This window comes from Equus przewalskii, chromosome 8 (genome assembly GCF_037783145.1).
Source record: "Equus przewalskii isolate Varuska chromosome 8, EquPr2, whole genome shotgun sequence".
In the NCBI taxonomy this organism is placed as follows: domain Eukaryota; kingdom Metazoa; phylum Chordata; class Mammalia; order Perissodactyla; family Equidae; genus Equus; species Equus przewalskii.
In genome coordinates this window covers 8,375,340-8,392,357 of record NC_091838.1, presented here as the reverse complement: position 1 = coordinate 8,392,357, position 17,018 = coordinate 8,375,340, and the positions used below count along the sequence as shown (strand labels likewise).

Sequence of the window (17,018 nt, the reverse complement as noted above, 5' to 3'; positions counted from 1 at the left end):
CTCCTTCCTGGAACAGGCCTTCTATCTAAATTCTTTTTAGGCAGTTAGAAGAGGAGGTCAAAGTTTCTTCCTGAGTCTTTTGTTTCTTAAAAATAATCAGCTTAAAATAATCCTCAAGCGAAAGAAACACATTTTGAGGTGGCAAATTTTGCTCCCTTATATTTAGGATCACTCATTAATTGACATAGTATTGTTGATTTTGATAATATTTAATAGCATAGAAATGTTCACTTGTGACTGCTTCAGTTATTGTTTTTCTGCAAGGATTCTTACTCCTTATTTCAAGATCCACCAAGATCAACTACTCAGATATACATTGTCATCAGTGACTCCTTTAGAGAATGTAGGAGCAATAATCAATAAACAGATCTCACTGTGATTCACCAATATTAGAGATTTCTAATTATTTTAATTGCACATACTGAAAATCTCTGAGGCAAAGAAGAGAATAATAAAATCTTCCTTTCAAGACTTACGTGAAAGATGACATGAGTGGAGCCATATTAAAATAGAGCTGGACAGCCATTTCAGAGGAATTGCCTTGCACTTCTTATTTGCTTTATCTTCCAAACTGGACCAAACTGCCAACACTCTAAGTCAGTAAAGACAAGAATATCCTGTTTGTAAGGACTGATGAAATTGGACTTTGCTGATGACTGGATTGCTAAACAATCAATGAAGTGAAAGTCTAGCCTTTTGCCTGATGACCAAATCTCAAGCCAATCTATGAAATACAAACCAATTCTGACTTCATCTGGCACCAATAAACTCTAATACAATTTACTTCATTCTCCCTTTTTCCCATGAAAATCCTGAGGCCCTCTCCTGTAATTGGGATACTATTTGGGTTTCTACCTGAATCTGTGCTCCCTGAATTACAATTCTTTGATCCCAAATAAATGTCTTGCTTCTTAAACTGGTTGCTGTTTGTGTGGGTTGACACTTACTGTATACAGTCAAGAGTGTTATCGGCATAAAGATAGACAAATCGATCTATTGACTAGAACTGAGAGTCCAGAAATAGACTTATACATATATAGGGCTAGTTGATTTTTGACAAAGTTACGAAGGGAATTCAGTGGAGAAAGGATTATTTTTTCAACAAACAGTGCTGGATAAATTAGATAACCATATGCAGAAACAATGAACTTCATCTATACCCCACGCTCCACACCAAAATTTACCCAAAATGGACCACAGACCTAAATATAAAATCTAAAAACATAAAACTTCCAAAGCAAAACATCAGAGAAAACCTTTATGACTTTGGGTTAGGCAGAGATTTCTTATATATGACACCAAAATGTGATAAATTGCCTTTTATTAAAATAAAGTACTTCTGCTTTTCAAAAGACACTGTTAAGAGAATGAAAAGATAAGACATAGACTGGGAGAATATATTTGAAAATCATATATTTAAGAAAGAACTTGTATGTAGAATATTTTTTAAAAGCTCTCACAACTCAGTATGATGACAAAAACCCAATACAAAATGGGTAAAAGGTTTAAACTGACACTTCTTCAGAGAAAATATCAAACAAACATATGAAAAATGCTCAACATCAGTAGTCATTAGGGGAATAAGAAATAAAACCACATTGAAATACCACTATATACCTATTAAAAGGTCTAAAATTAAAAAGACGGACCATATCAAGTGTTGGGTAGGATGTGGAGCAACTGGAATTCTCATGCACTTGTGGTGGGAACAGAAAATAACACAGCTACTTTGGAAAAAACTTTGGTAGACACAACATGCTTACTCTAAGACCTAGAAATTCCGCTCCTAGATATTTCTACAAGCAAAATGAAATCCTACAGTGTCACACAAATCTGTGCACAGATATTTACAGTGACTATTCACAATTCCAGAATCAGGAGGCTGCATACTGTGGTTTCATTTTTATGATATTCTTGTAAAGGTAAAACTATAGGGAGATAAAACAGATTGGTAGTTGCAAGGCACTGGGGGCAGGTGGAGAGGTTGACTACAAAGCATCATAGTGGAATTTTCTGGAGTGAAGGAACTGTTCCATGTTTTGATTGTGGTGGTTACATGATGGTGGTTTTGTCAAAATTTGCAGAATTATACATTACTTAAAAGGGTAAATTTTACTGCATGTAAATCACACCTTGATTTTTTAAGTGTAAAAATAAAGAACAAAAAAGCTTGCATATGATGGCCAATTGCTTTCTTGATGAATGTAATTTTGAATAGATATGAAAATTATTCCGTGTTGATTCAGGATTCCAACTCAGCACTCCGTTGTGCCCTGGATAGCGTCTCTGCCCAGTGCTGACTCATTTGTACCTAAGTATCCAATTCCTCCATCCTGGGCTTAACACACTTGGGGGATAAACTGAAAGTTGTGTGATATTTAACCTGGAGAAGTGCCAAGGACAAAGGACAAAGCTCCCTCACTGTGGGAGTGACTTTGGTCATACACAAGTCAACAGTAGGAGACACTAGAACGGTTGCAGAGGAAACTATAAGCACTTTCCCAGAACTCTGACAAAAGCATATGGGCACCTGACTCTCATGGATTCTTTCATGCATTGCATACTTATTGAATACCTCCTGAGCATAAGGCACAGGTGGGTCCCAGTCACACTGATACAAAACTGAAGTTCTGTCCTCCACAAAGGAGGCAGGTGAGGGTACACAGTTGTGAAAATAAGTCCACACCCAGATAACTCAAATTATCGCTTTGCAAGTGCCAGGCTGACACTTGCATCATTTGCAGAGATTCATCGTTCCCAACAGAATGGAGTGTTGTAAGTACTCTGAAATAAACATGCATTCAGAAAGTAAAGATCTAGCATGCTCCAAAACATTAGTGACTCAGGTCTGTGGATAAGGAGTGCTCTAAGAGGTGGGCCGCCAAACTGATTAGAGGTGGAAATATGTATGTAGTCTGTTTCTTTTAATTGCCTCTCTATTTAGGGAATATATAGTAATTAATACAATTTAGCTGACAGTTACATTACACTGCCTACTTCCCTATAAATTATGTATAGAAAAATTCACACAGTGACTTATAAACACAAGATTTTGAGATTTAAATGTTCTGTGATATGCTGTGTTTCATGCAAAGTTAGTTTATTTAATGCTTTCTCTTGGAACACTTACAGTTTACATAAACATAAATTATTTGCTTAAGTCAATTAACGTAGATCATAAAGAAAACGGGACTCCTAAACTACTGTTTATGGCCGTGCTTTTCTGTGTTTATGACTGTAATTCTCAAAGCACAAGCTTGTGGAGCCATCGCTTCAGGAATCTGGAAACCGTCTGGCAACTGCTGTAAGGAATGCAGTATCCATGTTTATAGCAAAGGTGTGAGCTGAATTCTAACAGATGCAAGGCAACCCAGACAATCTAGTCTCATTCAACACATACTGCGTGGGTGCCAGTGGGGACACCATTGCTATTCTCATCCCACCCTCCTCTTGCCAGCGCTCCGGCTTATGTCGATTCCTTCAGCCACAGAATGATTTATTGAGAAATGTTAATGTCCTAAATCTGTGGTTAACAAATAGCCATAGAACTCTGGATTCACGGAAGGAAAAGGTAGACAAGATGGGGAAAGGAGGAAGGGAATTGTGTGCCAGGCGTGATTCTAAGGTGCTTTGATGTATCATTTACATTAATGATCAGAATAAACCATAGAAATAGCCAATAATATCCTCATGCCATATGTGAGCAATCTGATTTAGCTGCTATCTCTATGGTGTTATTTGAAGGATGTCTGCAAGAACCAGGAAGCCCTCCTCCCCGATGCCCCTCTAACTCTAATCCATCCTTCCAGCTATTCTCCTAAAATGCTCTGGGAGTGGCTCCAATGGGTCCAGGCAGTGCTGGGCAGTGTTGCCCCCTCAGAACACATACATCAGCATGACCTAGGAGGCTTGCAAGAGATGCAGATTCCCATGCCCCACTTGTGTTTTCAAAGGGCTAGGGTTTGGGAATGAGAAATTAGATTTCCCATTATCAGAAATTATTCTGTATTTTTCAGAACATTTTACTCATGTCTTTTTAAATAATGAGTGACCATAATAATATATATAAATCACTTTTATGTGATTTGGTTATCCTAAAAGTTTCAGTGGTTTTCTGTGAAAAAGATATAACAATGAATGAATGGTTATTTATTATTACTAAGCAATATATTGTGAAAAATTATATATTACAATAACATGCAAAAATACTCTGTTCTTGACATAGACTTTGGGAACTTAAAATATTAAAATGTGGGAATATTAACATGAAATATCATATAAAAATCATTGAAAATTGTAAGATAATACCACAAATATTGTTCAAAAACTATCATTTTAAAATGAAATTTTAAAACATACAAAGCATTAATTGTCCTGTCTGATAGTCTTGATTTTTCTTTCTTGACATATATTCCACATGCAGAAAATTTTCTTTCATTTTGGTTGAACTGTTAAGGGAGCATCCAAAAGTTTCTTCAAGTTGGGCCTTTACGTACATATGCCTCATATAAGCTACTTTCCTCTTTTACCAGACAAATAATTTGTCTGCTTGCACTGATTTTATTTGTTTGGTTTTGGTTAAATCCGTATTCCTTTCATTCATCTATGTTTACCTATTACAAATATTAAAATACTGGAATATTCCAAGGAATATTATTCTGTAGTATTCAAATGACAAAATATCTAGATCTCCTAGCCAGATTAGCAGTACAGTAAATCACGTGCCAGAAAGGATTAATTTTGCTTCCAAAACTTATTTCTTGAGATACCACTCATAGAATTTGTATAAAGTATGTCATACATAAACACATTAATCTTTATTTTAATTACAAGAGTGACTCATTCTTAGCAGCAGATAGGGCCATGAACGCACACTCAAAATATGGCAACAGCTCAAAGCAAGACTGGCTGATGAGATCCTGACCATTCTGGTTCTCTCTTACCTTGTCCTGTCCTGGTTCCCAGAATCATTGCCCTTGACTTTCAGCTCCGAATGTCAGTGTTTCCTGCTCTTGCTCAGCTTGAGTCAGTGGATTTCTTTGAACTGGGATAGATTCTATGTCCATTGTTAAGCCTTAATTCTTGCAGGAGAATTATAGTAACTTTTTCTGTGTTCCTGATTTTTTGAATGATTTTTCTCAGTCTTGGGAAAAACATATACTTCCTGAGAGATGTCAGGAAGGAATTCCCACATGGGAACCCTATGCCCCACATCCGAGTTGTCAATAGACTGCGTCTGAGGCCGCACCCGAGAGTCCGCAATTTTAACTAGCATCCCAGGTGATTCTTATGATCACCAATGTTTAAGAACTGGCTTGCCTTTTACAGGTGTTTTTCATTAAAATATAACTATCTTTATGTGGAGAAGTACAATAAATTATTATAAATCGCTGTCACCTTAATGAGAATATATTACGTAATAGCTCTAGGGCAGAAAGCTGAAGGATTTTGAAGGAAATGGAATTCTAGAGGAGGTCTTGGAGGAGAAAGGATTATGTGGCCAGTCTAGGTGAGCATTTCTGTGCTCTGCGCACCTATGGGAAGAACAAAGCACAATCAGTAAGAGGGACGAAGTAGAGAGGAAGTTTATATGAGGGAAAAGGAAACAGTGATTGTTAAAGATCAATTTAAGCTACCCTACCATTTTGCCTATGCTTTCTCTACTAAAACTGAGAGCTTGAGGGAGGAAGGGAGGGAGGGTCTGGGATTGTAACCGCCTACTGGCCGGTGGGGGCAGTAGGGAGCTGCCTATAGGAGCAGAGCTATAGCAGGCTGGGTAACCAGATGCCTAGTCTGGGGGAGAACATCATGATGTCTTCAGCCTGGAAGTTAGGATTCAGAATTAGGGCGTCCTATTGAAGAGGTGGCTACTTAAAGGTAAGCAAGGTGAACTTTTTCGTGAAAAGGTACTGGGGAATCCAGAGAACGTTGTTGCTGGATTAGCCAAATTCACTCAGATCAGCATGTGGGTTTGGATCCAAAAGCTTTTAGAAGGTATTTCAAGTCCTCTTTTTCTGCTACAAACATGTCTGTGCACAGGTGTTCCCAATAACACCAGGAGAATTACTTATTCTGAACAAAGACTACAAATGACAAAATGTATTCTGTTCTGAAGGAGCTGGCAATTAGCCTTGATATTCAAAGTGTGGCCCACGGTCCAGCAACATCAGCCTCACCTGGGAGCTTGTTATACAGGCAGAATCTTGGTTCACATCCCATACCTACTAAATCAGAATCTGCGTTTTAACAAGACATCCAGGTGATCACATGCTCAGTAAATTTTGAGAAGCGCTGGGCTCAGGCAGTGTTCTCAGCTTTTTCATGCTTCGAAATCAGCTAGAAGGTGAATTAAAGCAGATTACGGGGCCCCATTCCTAGAGTTTCTGATACAGTTACTCTAGGGCAGGGGCTGAGAATTTACAATGCTAACCGACTCTCTAGAAGTTGATGCTGACGGTGCTGGTCCCAGAGCCAAATCAGGAACCACTACCCTAAGCAACACAAACTCGGTTATTGCCCTGTAGTTTCCACATTTCTTTATCTTTTTTGTTTTGATTTTCATTCTATTAAAAGAACTCTCTGTTTCAGTCATCTGGTTCTCATATTTTATTTCATTTCATGCTATATAACATGAGAGTGACTGATACTCAGTAACCTTTCTGTCTGTCAGTTTATCACTGAGATTTAGTTATAATGTGAGGACCAGCCCCAGGAAGGATGCCCACCTACTGACCCTTATAAGGGGATCCTCATCTGTCCCAGACAATTCTTTAACCACACAGATCTCTGCCCTATTTATACGGCCCTCTTATCCAGCGCTGATTGGACCAGGGAAGGTCATGAGGTTCATCGACAGCTAGAGTGTATCTGGAAAACAGCTAACAGAAACATGTGGTAAGAAAATCTCTGTCCAAATAATGAAAATCGTGACTAATTGGACCTATTAAATTCTTTAACTTGGAAATTTAAATTGGCTACGTAAGGAGAGAATTTTTTAAGTTGCAGAAGGACAAGTTAAAAGACATACCTTGAAAATGCGGTCAAGCAGAGTCAAGGAGGAAGTAGGGGCACTAAGACAATGGCATTTATGAGGACAGGGTGAAGGAGAGAGCTCCAAAGTCTTGGTTTATATTGACAAACTTCGAACACTGAAATGCAGGGATGATAGTCTGTATCGCCTAATCAAATGTGAGCTCTATTCTCTACTCAGGAATTGAATCTGAGAATTGTCCTCTCTGCCCTGATCTTATTCCTATGTGTGGTTTGACAGATCTCACTATGGTGGGAACAGATTATTGAAGTGATAGAAACACCCCGAACATGACTGGGGCTTTGATGAAGAGAACATTCCAGCGGTTATTAGTGCTCTCACTTAAATATCTATAGCTCTCTACTCGCTGGGCAGCTGGTTGGCTTGCACTTCCTGACTCCCTTTTGGTTGAGAAGTATATCAGTCAAGATCTGGAAGAGAAGAAAATGTCACAGGCAAACAGAATAATCGAGGAGTGTTATTGCAGATTGTGGCAGAGTTTGCAGAAATCAATAAATGCAGAACCTTAGGGCTAGCAACAGGAGAGAACTGTTGTACCTAGGCCTGAAGGGACAAGGAGAGACCGTGGTTGTCTGGTTTCCAGAACCCAGAGAGGATAGCTGAACAGAGAGGGCTGCCTGACTGGAAATGGGGCTTCAGTAGAGGAACACAGCCTACCCACAGTGACCCCGAATGGAAGGACCTGAGTGAATTAATAAATCAATCCATTATCTTCCTGCCTTCCAATCACTTCTTGTGCTCCCATTGGCCGAATCCCACAGGAAGTCCTAGGACAAGAAAGTCCTAAGACAGAGCAGTGTGCAGAAGTGTGCAGAATATGTCCGGAGGAGTAAATTAAGATATTTAACACAGGTGTGCCAGAGTGGCTAGTTCTCTACAATGGCTTGCGAGCAGAAGTGATCTATATCATTTCCTGGGCAGAGCATTTAATTGTTGGTGCAAGACACTTCAGGGCTCAGAGATGTTCCAGATTGTAGCTTCTTTGTCAGCCTGAGTTGTAAAGTAACGACAATCAAAACAGAGCTTCCAGTTAACACTTGATGGGCATGTAATACAAATGAGAAATGAATCACTATGGTCTTAAGCCGCTAAGATTATGGGATTGTCTGTTATCACAGCATAACCTAGTCTAAATTACTAATACAGATGTTGTTACCTATAATTGGCATATTGTCATAACTGAGTAATTGAAATATCTGTCATTAGTTTAGGAGACGGAGTAGAAAGTAAGGGAACTGGTATTTGAAGCTGGAAGGATGGTAATTCATATTATTTGGTGATGAATCACGTGGTAAAGCTGTCATCTACATTCACTTGACAGGCAGATGATGTACCAAATGCACTTGTAATTTTAAGGAAAAGGTTGTAAAATAGAAAAGTAGAAGGATGTGTGGATTACTAGAGATATTTGACAGGGAGGGACGAAGTGAGAGAGGAGAATAGAAAAAAATTAGCCACCTTGCAAGTGGGAACTAAAGAGAATAGCTTGGCATTTTAGCCACAGAGCCTCATAAGAGGCAGCTGATTCAAAACTGATCAAAGGTAAAACTGAGACAACTTTTGACAATAAAGGCCAATTAGAATTCATTCCCTGGCAAGTTTCAAATGTAAGGTGTGGCTGCCACCCCTGTTGTAAAATCTCTGAATGGATTAAAGAATCTCAGATCTAAAGTCCATATTAGGCTATAGTATCCAGGAAACCTATTCATTTGAACAAAATGGCCCTGGGGAAAAAAAGACCAAACACGTGACTCTCCAACCAAAATCTGAAAGGGTCAAGAGTCTGAAATTAAGGCAAGAGGAAAAAGGTAGAGCATGGGAGGTGGTAAAATAACAAAGAAAAATACATCTAAAAACCTGTGACTAAAAAATAACTGTGCACATGGGGCTGACTTAAATAGGTAAAAATTCTACAAAGTGTTAGAGTTGTATTGCTAGATAAACCATAAGCTTAGACAAAAAATTCTGTGATTATTTGGAGGGTGATGGCAGTAATTCTGTCCTGGTTCCACCACTGAATATTGAGTACAAAGTTGCAGATAACTTTTTAGTCCAGTGGCCTTCAGGACAAGAAGAGCACACATTTAATGTAAAACTACTGTTCATAACCCTCTAGCAAAGAGCCTAGTAAATACCACGCTGAGATGCTTGATGCCAAGCCGGGATGGGGTCTTGGATTTGATTCCCTGGGGACAGGGTATTTAGTTTCTAAAGGAGGGAGAGGAGGTAAGTATTTGGTGGCCAGCATGGTGGATTGTAGTATTCATTGGTGCTATTTAGGAAAAATATTTCTGTCTCTCTTCCTTCTAGGCACTCAGTGGCTTCTTAGGACAGAAAATCCTGACCCTGTAGTTGGGTGGAGCCCAACGGGTACTACTTCTGGCCAATGAGTTGTGAGGGAGAAATAAAGCATGAAAGATCCTGGCTGGCAAATTGAATTGCTGACACAAGATCCTCCAAAGCTCCTTACTTCTGCCACTCCCATTGGCTGAACCCAACTGGAGGTCTTAGATGCAAAAGCAGCCTCGAAGACACAGAGCAATATTCCAGAGGGTGGGCCTTCAGCCTAAATCCAGTATAAGGACGATCCAGAACAAAGAACCAGCTTGATTCACAACAGACACCTAATATGAGTGAGAAATTATCCTATAATACTTTCCCTGATATTTAGGAGATAGTCTGGCACTGCAGCAAAAGTTAGTTTTTCCTGATTCATACAAAGGTAGGTATTGATTCTTGGGACAACGAATTTACAGATTATGACTCTATAGATTATGTAAATCTCTTTTCAGATTATGACTCAAGAGTTAAAATTGGCTGTTTCCATTCCCTAGGTGAGTGTGGGGTGGAGAGGCTTGTATAATTTTGTGGACAAAGATATTTATAAAATGGACTACAGCTCTCACAGCTACAGTCAGTAGCTCTTGTATTTTACTCTGATATTTTCAATGACTATATCACCATGAGAAATGCAGTTGATTTGGATCTGAAATTTCTTTTAAAGATGCTCCCCATTTGAAGATACAGTACAATCAATGTGGGCATCAGCACTGAATGAATATGACTTGGGCTGTTTGCCTATTTCTTTTGTAGTAGCTCTATCCAAGAGATGTCCTTCCACACAGAGACAAAATGAAAGGATGTCTCAAGGTGAAAGCATCCATCCTCCTCAGCTAGAGTACAGATGAAGTACATTTCTATCCAGTATAAGTGCTCTCTGAAAGCTTTACTGTCGCTTCATCTCTATTCATGAGAACTTTAAGAGACAAATTCTGGAAAGAAAATGTCTTTCTTTATGTTGGCTTCCTTAAGGCTCAAAGACTTGTTGGAATGCAGGACAGAATAAATAGCATTTCAAATACTACATCTGTACGTGGGGGCAGGAAAAAGGATTTTATTCCCCCATGAATTGTCATAGAAGGAAATGAAGATTGCTAAAAACATATATTCTATGAAACTATGACAGAAAAGAAAAAACAATGCTTTCATTTTTCCAGATTTTATCATTGTAATTCTTCCATGAATGCTATTATACTGAGATCCCTGCAGAAATGACATAATTGGCCAATGTATTTGAGGTGTGGGTGGCATAATTTTATAGACATTATTATGGTTAGTGCTGTGAAATAATTTAGTTGTTGCCTTTCTTTTATTTTCCTCTTTCAGTGTGTTTTAGCTCATAACAAACTCTTTGAAACCTGTACAATCAGGGGAAATGAATATAATATGACTGGGAAATTACAAATGAAATTTGCAAGAGATGGGCATTGATTTATCCAAGCAAAATTGATTTATTCATCCTTTTAGTGTTTTCTGGGATAAGAATTAAAGGTAATAAAAATTTTAATATTATTTGATAGATATTTGCATGTTTGGAATAGTAAATATGGTTAAATGTTGCAAGTAATTACTTAGGAATATTAAATATTTGTGAAAGATTATTGTTTTGGATTTCTAATAACATAAAGCAAAAGAATTTTTATTCTAGCAGTCGTGTGTTTCAAGCATTAGATGCTTATGATTTAATTGTTTCAGTAGGTAAAATAATACTATCTTAAAAAGAAATAGGTCTTAAAAATTAAATACATCTATATATACTGACCTGGAGGAATATCTGTAATATAATCTTAAGTAAAAATGTAAAAGCAAAGTTCCAGTTAATGGATACAGTATGATCCATTTTTTATAAAATTTCTGTAGAATATATACACACATAGAACTGTATACATCTATATATAACTTTTATGATATTTATTTGTATGTACAGGGATCAAAGTAGTGGTTATCCCAGTGTGTGAACATAGATTCTTAACTTTTTTTTATACTTCTTTCTGTGGTTTTATTAACAAAGGCATGTAATATGTTTGTAATTAAAACTGTAAGAAAGAAAATATAGACAATTATAAAACAGAAAGGACAAGCGGAAAGATCAAGTTGCCCTACATTTTTTGTGTTTGATAAGTTGTGCCTGCTTTCTTTCTCTTTTTTTCTCACTAGTGATGAATAAATGAAAAGCAATAGGATATATTGGAGCACATGAGGGAACCGTTTGGTTTAAAACTAATTCAGCCTGACCTTGTTTTTCCAGAAAGGCCTGATATGGCCTGTTGAGCATGCATTGTACTTCTGCTTTAAACATTTAAGTGTCCCAAAGCCAAGAATGGTGCTCTTAAAGATAGAGAGGTTGTCTCCCCCTATATCAGCATTTATTTAAGAATAAGCCTCTCTTCCCTGAAACTAAGGATTAATTATCAGCTGCTATGTTCACCTTGTGACTACTGACCTGCTGTGCCAGCAAAACAACCCATGACTCTTGTAAAAGAGATATTCTTGTCATATGTGATGTATGCTCTTTGTTCCAAGATGGTATAGAACCTCTCCGAATACTCCACTTCTTCAGAGTGCTTCCTTCCTTGGGGAAGGAAGCCCCCGGTTTATAGTTCTCAAAGCTGGCTGATATAATAAACTCACCCCAATTTTGATTTATAGATTGATTATGAATTATTTGCATTGACACTAGTATAATTAAAATCATTATCTGTGATGTTAACCCAAATACAGTTCTCTGAATCACAGGGGGTTTTTGGTTGTGGTTGTTTTTTTGGTGAGGAAGATTGGCCCTGAGCTAACATCTATTGCCAATCTCCCTCTTTTTGCTTGAGGAAGATTGTCACTGAGCTAGTACCTGTGCCAATCCTCCTCTACTTTGTATGTTGGATGCCGCCACAGTGTGGCTTGATGAGTGGTGTGCAGGTCCTTGCCCAGGATCTGAACGTGCAAACTCCAGGCTGCTGAAGTGGAGTGTGTGAACTTAACCACTACATGACTGGCCCTGAATTACAGTTTTTAATTAATTCTTATTCAAAACAAATTTACTAAAATTCCATGTGTATTTATTTTTACATGTTAAATCATTTCAAGTTTAAAATAAGCTTTAAAATGCCCAGTTATACAGAGAATAGTTTATGTTTACCCCCTTAAGCTTTGCTAAATTTTTAAATGTAACTTAGCCTCTCTGTAAACCAGGAACAATTTTCATTTTTGCCCTTTAGAAGAGCAATTTGTGTTATGACTTTTTTGGAAAATGGTTCAGCTGTTTAAATAGCAATAATGGATTTTCCTCAGCAATTTTGCTTTTTGGAGTTTAATCATGCTCTCGAGGACACTTAATTTGTGGATTCGAGCTTTTTGAACAACACAATCACCAACACAATTACAGAGCATTGTAGAAATTATTTGCAAGGCAGAGAACAAGAAGGTCAGCACAAATGTTCCAGGCAGTAGCAGTTAAGCAGATGCGAAGGATATGGGATCAATAGCCAACAGATTGTTTACAAACTTGTTCATGTATTTTCACGTTCATTTATTTTGGAAACGTTTGTTGAGTACTCACTGTGTTTCATGCACTGACTGCGCAACACCCTGGCTTTATCTTGATGAACTAATGGAGACATGTCTCTGCCTCATGGAGTTTTCAAGAATGAATCAAATATAGTAGAAGCTTTCTCCCTTGACCCCTATTTAACTGACATGGCTAATTCCTTGACGCTCTCCACTACTCTATCAAACATACTGGCTGAGGCACCAGCCATGTTGAACACCAACAAGGAGTAGGCTGCTGACTAATATACTCACTTCTTTTTGTTCCCATCCATTCAATTGTGCCACTTTAATATCAGTTGAATTTGTCTTTAAATTTGTTTTTGCCAGTCACACTGGTTATTTCAATTATGTAATTCAATTAACTGTAGCTTGAACAAACATAACGTGAATGCACATGGAAAATCATCTCTTCATCATGTCTCCATTCTACTTTCTGCTACCGTGTGGCCCAAGCCTCGCCCTACATGTTTCCACAAATCTTAGTTTAGGGAGGGGCTGGCCCCGTGGCTGAGTGGTTAAGTTCGCGCGCTCCGCTGCAGGCGGCCCAGTGTTTCGTTAGTTCGAATCCTGGGCGCGGACATGGCACTGCTCATCAGACCACGCTGAGGCAGCGTCCCACATGCCACAACTAGAAGAACCCACAGCGAAGAATGCACAACTATGTACCGGGGGGCTTTGGGGAGAAAAAGGAAAAAATAAAATCTTAAAAAAAAAAAAAAATCTTAGTTTAGGGATTGTGTTTGTTTTTGATATATTTATTCTAAAATCCATGGTCTCTTTCTTGGGCAGCCTCTCTGCCAACAGCAGTGTCTTTCATGGCTCTAGCTTCTGTTGGACAAGCCATTGATTCTGACTGATGCTATGTGACCCTGGTCTCTGGGTCCAGCTTAAACCACATCCTCTAGCCCAGGAGTGGCAATGGCTTCCTGTTATGGCTTATTTCTGGTTTAATGATCCCATAGGCTCCTACATTCCCTGTACATCTAGTTTTCTGTATTAAAATCTCTCTCTTTTAGATACTTACAGAGGTCTCTGTTTTCCTTATTAAACCCTGATGAATACAGAGATTAATCACAAATGCTTAAATGTGTGCATGTTTACCAACTTCATCCTCTGCTGCCTAGGGTTCCTCTACTTTCAGATTTAATTCATTGGCTTGATAATCAGTGGCAACACGCAGGGGCAGTAAGCATATCAGAGCCCCAAAATGGGAAAGGCACTCAATTTACAGATTCCACATTAATGGGAATACTACCCAGGAGGAGGGAGCATAGATCCTTATGGTAGGGATCCCAACAGTTAGTACCGAATCTGGTGAATCAGCAAGCAAATTTGTTTGTGGTACTTTGGAAATAAAAAGAGAAGAGATGGTATGTTGATGGATGTTATCTAGGCCTTTTCTTACTTCTGGAAAAGAAGTACAGTACATTATTCTCATCAACAGGTATTTCCTGAGGTGATAACTATTCTTGTTAGACTTCAAAAGATGCCATGGAAATGACTAGTGAGAAAGATGAACAAGCAAATGGATTAGAATATACTGTGCAAGATTAGAACTGTACTAAAGATAAACCTGCTTACTATGTTGGAAGTAAGGGAGAGGGAATGCTAAGAATGTGTGGTCAAGGCATCTTGACTTCTGCTATTACAAATACACTCCATCATGACCGACGAGCAAGAGGAAACAGGTGGGCCATATTTCTTTTTTCCTTTTTCCTTCATTGTTGGATTGGTACTAAAAAATACCAGCAACATGGCTCCGACTATTAGAGGCGTGTGGAGGCACTAAAAACTATCATAATGCTAGTCTACCCAAATCTCTTTTAATCGTATTCTCACAACTATAAATGATAAACAGATTTAATTTAACATTATGAAAAATCCATTTCAACTTAAACTGTTTTACATTTTGAAGCTATATTTGCTCATTAAATGCACGCGAATAGAAAGAAAAATCATTCCTAGCACCCAACCTAAACACTGTCATTATTAATAATTTAGTGTTTTATCTATAAACGGTTCTAATCTTTTAAACATGTAACCCAGATGTCCTTGACTTTATAACAACAAATGAGGTTACAATTTTGGTTTCTTTAAACTTTTCACTGAAAAATATATAGACAAAAGTGAAAATAAGTGTACAGATCAATAAATTTTCGCAAATTGAACACAACCATAACCAGCAACCATCTCAAAAAACAAGATGTTAACAGAACCCCAGAAGCCCTTTTTATTTGTAGTGCCTACATCCCTTCACTCTCAAAAAGAAACGCTGTTGTCATTTCTGCAGCCTAGGTTGTTTTTGCCTGTTGTACTTTATGTACATGAAATCACATAGTATATATTCTAGAGTTTGACTTCTCTCATTCGGCATTGTTTGTTTGGTTTATTTATATCTTTGCAAGCAATTGTAGATTATTCATTCTCATTGCTGGATTCAGCTGTGTGAATACATAATAATTATTTATCTATTCTATTGTTCATGGGGATTTGGGGATTTGCAGATTTGGGCTATTTCACATAATGCTTTTATGAATATTCCAGTACACATCTTTTAGTGAATATATGCACACATTTAGATATTGCTAACCATTTTCCCAAAGTAGTATACCAATTTATACCCCCACCAGCAGCATATGAGAGTTTTGGTTTGACAGCCTGTCAACGTTTGTTTTTTTCTGTTTTGTTTCTTTTTAGCCACTCTGGTGAGTGTATACTGGTATCACATTGTGGTTTAAATATGTACTTTGATGACTAACAGAGGAAAACTTTTTCATCATTTATATTGGCCATTTGTATATCCCCTTTTATGAATAGTCTATTAAAACTTTTTGCACATTTTTCCACGCTATCTTTCCTTTTCTTATCGATTCATAGTGTTCCTTATATATTTTAGAAATTAGTTGTTTATTAGATTCATATCTAATTCTACTGTGCAGTTTGCCTTTGCATTCTTTTAATGATATCTTTTGATGAACATAACATTTTAATTTTAATATAGTCCAATTTATCAATATTTTTATAGTGATTTTTGTGTCCCTTCTTTGTCTATTTCAAGATCATAAAGATGTTCTACTTACTTTTATGCTAAATACTTTAAATATCTTCTTTTTACATTTGTATTTGTAATCCAGCTGGAATTGATTTTTGTATATGGTGTGATATTTTTTGTCCCGTGTGGCCCAGGACTCAGCAAACTCCATATGAAAATCTGACTGCAATATGAGACGATTAGTGTAATAAGCTATGGTCTACCTGGCCTGAAGTTTGTCCCAAGGGCATAATTAACTTTAATGATCAGCCTTCTCTCTCATCCATTCTATCTTTCTCTCACCTCTGCCAGCAATTCCTTTGTCATCATTTAGAGTTCTGAGCCTCTGGTGACCTTGCTTTTGTCAGATCACAGATGACGCAATGGTTCCTCTCCTATTATCAGAGGACATGGAACACCAAGAGGTACCCAATATGCCTTAGAGTTCCAGATATAGTCCTCTTAGCTCCCATTATTTACCTGAAATTCTAGCTCTTCATTAAACTCAGGGCCAATTGCTCCCAGTAGTATAGAAACTCCTTTCTTTGATTACTTTCTTACTGGCATGGGAAGTTCAAAATAACCAGGTTGCAGTCATAGCTTTAAGTTTAGAAGAACACTTACTATGTCCATGATGGAAGCATTAGCCACCATTCCCACCTCCCACCCACTTCCACTGTTTCAGGACCCCTATTCCTATTCATAGAGGCTAAAGTTGCAAGAAGGGAAAGCACATACTCCCCAAGTAAGTCTCTGGGAGTGATGGTAAGAGGAGAAACCTGCATATTTTAGCTATTGGTTATACAGTACCATTGGTTTAACATACATACCACATCTTGGAGGGTAGTGCCCTATGCTTGCAGTATGTATTCCCCAAACTGAAACCATAGCTGTCTGTTCCAATACTCTATCAGGCTGGCTACGTAAGAGTTATGAATTCGATAGAATCAGTGGGTCCTCTGCTCAGTGCCCATTTTTGCACCTCGTTAGCTATAAAATGGGATCTTTGATGTGACACACTCATATTATTTTGATACCTCATATTGATCACTC

General features: G+C 37.9%; 1 long non-coding RNA gene across 1 annotated transcript in view; it reads left to right on the top strand.

Annotated features, from left to right (window-relative positions):
- The first annotated feature begins 2,591 nt into the window (after positions 1-2,591).
- The window catches only part of LOC139085018 (uncharacterized), a 30,333-nt gene continuing 15,906 nt past the window's right edge, over positions 2,592-17,018 (top strand). The window contains exons 1-4 of the long non-coding RNA XR_011542979.1: positions 2,592-2,775; positions 9,362-9,773; positions 10,718-10,882; positions 14,379-14,622. This is a non-coding gene — a long non-coding RNA (uncharacterized lncRNA). The remainder of the gene's footprint in view (positions 2,776-9,361; positions 9,774-10,717; positions 10,883-14,378; positions 14,623-17,018) is intronic.